The sequence below is a fragment of the Jaculus jaculus genome, chromosome 1 (genome assembly GCF_020740685.1).
Source record: "Jaculus jaculus isolate mJacJac1 chromosome 1, mJacJac1.mat.Y.cur, whole genome shotgun sequence".
Classification (NCBI taxonomy): domain Eukaryota; kingdom Metazoa; phylum Chordata; class Mammalia; order Rodentia; family Dipodidae; genus Jaculus; species Jaculus jaculus.
Genome location: NC_059102.1, coordinates 309,144,423 through 309,147,054, shown reverse-complemented (window position 1 = coordinate 309,147,054; position 2,632 = coordinate 309,144,423). Strand labels below are relative to the sequence as shown.

The 2,632-nt window shown below is 39.7% G+C and overlaps 1 non-coding gene across 1 annotated transcript; it reads left to right on the top strand.

The window, feature by feature from the left end:
* Positions 1–375: 375 nt before the first annotated feature.
* LOC123458051 lies at positions 376–585 on the top strand. Its single transcript, XR_006635369.1, has one exon. It is a non-coding gene; the product is annotated as a small nucleolar RNA U3 (small nucleolar RNA).
* Positions 586–2,632: the final 2,047 nt, after the last annotated feature.

Here is a 2,632-nt window from a genome sequence, read left to right as displayed (position 1 = left end):
CTTCAGATGCACAGAAAACAACGTAGGGCTATATGTAAAATGAAGAAGCAGAAAAATAAGGAACCACCAATGTAAAGTTATAAATCTATAGACATTGCTGCTAAAGAAATAGAGATATACAAATTATCTGAAAAAGAATTAAAAATATTTATCTTAAAGAAGCTCAGTGAGATGCAAGAAAATGCAGACAGACAGCTAAAGGAAATTAGGAAAACAATGAATGAACAAAATGAAAAATTTAATAAAGAAATAGAACCCACCCTGAGACTACATAGTTAATTTCTAGGCTAGAGTGAAACCCTACCTCAAAAAAACAAAAAACAAAAAACAAAAAACAAAAGAAAAAAAGAAAGAAAGATAGAAAGAAAAGAAACCAAGTCTATACTTTCAGGGACCATTTCTATGGCTTGTTACTAGAGAAGTTTCTCTGACTGTGTGCAATACCAGAAACCACGAGGAGAAGGCATAGCGTTCTCTGAGTATGAAGCCGGCTCGTGATATTGCTTTGCTGCAATTGCCACTTGACATTGATGATCGTTCCTGCTCTCCTTCAGGGGAGCTGGAGGGAGAAGATGCAGCCTGAGTAAAAGAAAAAAGGAAAAAAAAAAATCAATTCCATTTATTTATCAAAAAATACTTGGAGCCAGGCATGGTGGCATATGCCTTTAATTCTAGCACTCAGGAGGCAGAAGTAGGATGATCGCCATGAGTTCAAGGCCACCCTCAAATTCCAGGTCAGCCTGGGCTAGAGCAAGACTCTACCTCAAAAAAGGGCCAGAGTGCCGGGCGTGGTGGCGCATGCCTTTAATCCTAGCACTCGGGAGGCAGAGGTAGGAGGATCGCCATGAGTTCAAGGCCACCCTGAGACTACAGAGTTAATTCCAGGTCAGCCTGGACCAGAGTGAGACCCTACCTCGCAAAACCAAAAAACAAAAAAAAAAAAGGGCCAGAGAGATGGCTTAGTGATTAAGGCACATGCATGCGAAGCCTAAGGACCCAGGTTCAATTCTCCAGGTCCCAAGCAAGCCAGATGCACATGGTGGTGCATGCGTCTGTAGTTCATTTGCAGTGGCTAGAAGCCCTGGCACACCTATTCTCCCTCCCTCCCTCCCTCCCTCCCTCCCTCCCTCCCTCCCTCTCTCTCTCTTTCCTACCCCTCTCTCTCTCTCTCTTTCCTACCCCTCTCTCTGTCTCTAACAAATAAAAAAATAAACCAGAAAAAAAATACTTGGGTATAAATTCAATCAAGGAGAGGAAAGATTGGTAGACTCAGGTTCAGTTCTCCACTACCCATGTAAGCCAGATGCACAAGGTGGCACATGCATCTACTCATCTGGAGTTCGTTTGCAGTGGCTGGAGACCCTCGTGTACCCATTCTCTCTTTCTTTCTATCTGCCTCTTTCTCACTCTCTATCAAATAAATAAATAAATAAATAAATAAATAAATAAATAAATAAAATATTTTAAGAATATATCTCTATTTTCTTTCCAGAGGAAAATTTACTGTTCACTTAACAGACTTTCCTTTCTATCATCTTGAACACGCCTCTCTGCTGCAGGGAATATGCACTATCATTACTGTGTAGACAGCTGCTACTCAAATTCTGTTTTACAACATCTGAGCCCTTTCTATTCTAATGCCAACTAAACCCAGGAGATTTGATGAGGAGGTGTTCTGTCCCTGTCTATGTCTTTTCTGTAACCCTTGAGTAAAACATAAGATTTTCTAAATGTTAAGAAACTCAAGAAGTAGAAATTGACATAAACAAAGTGCATTTTAAAACATTTTTCCCTGAGGCACAGTCTTACACAGCTCCAGAGGCATCTCTAATATAGATGGCCATGTTGATTTCTCCTCAGAGCCATGTAAACTACAGCCCTTTATTTATGAGTATCTCCAAGATTTTTGGGTGAATTATTAGAAAGATTCAATATCTACTTTGGGACTTTGTTCTTTCACTTTCACCCTACTTTCTGGTTCTGTTCTCCTTTCTGTCCCAGAAATAAACATAAGGGCATTGCAAAGGAAGAGGAGGAGGAAGAGGAAAACAGCAACTCAAATAAACAACTTAAATTCACCGTTGAAGAAAGTACAGAAAGAAGAACAAACTAAGACCAAAATTAGTACAAAGAGCAAACCAATAAAGATCAGAGCAGGAATAAGTTAAATAGGGGCTGAAAAGATACCAGACAAGATGGATAGAATTAAGAGTTTGGAAAAGATTACAAAATAGACAAACCCCCAGCCAGACTGAGATAAAAAGAGAACACTGCTCTCTGCTTCCTGCCCCACTGAGATGCAATTAGTCACCTCTTACCTCCATTGCCTTCTCCATCATGAAGGACTATATCCCTTCAAACTTGGAGTCCAAACAAGGCCTTCCTCCCTTGAGAGAGAGAGAGAATATTCAAAATCACAGAAGAGGGATATTGCAACTTACATCACAGAAATATAAAGGATGACAAGGGCCTGCTATGACAACTGTGTGCCAGCATTGGTTAACACAAAAGCAATTGATAAATTCCCAGAAATAAGCAACCTAACTAGGCCGAATCACAAAACTAAAGATCTTGACAGATCAATTTGAAGCAAGGACATTGAATTAATAATTTTAAAAATCCTGTGCTCATT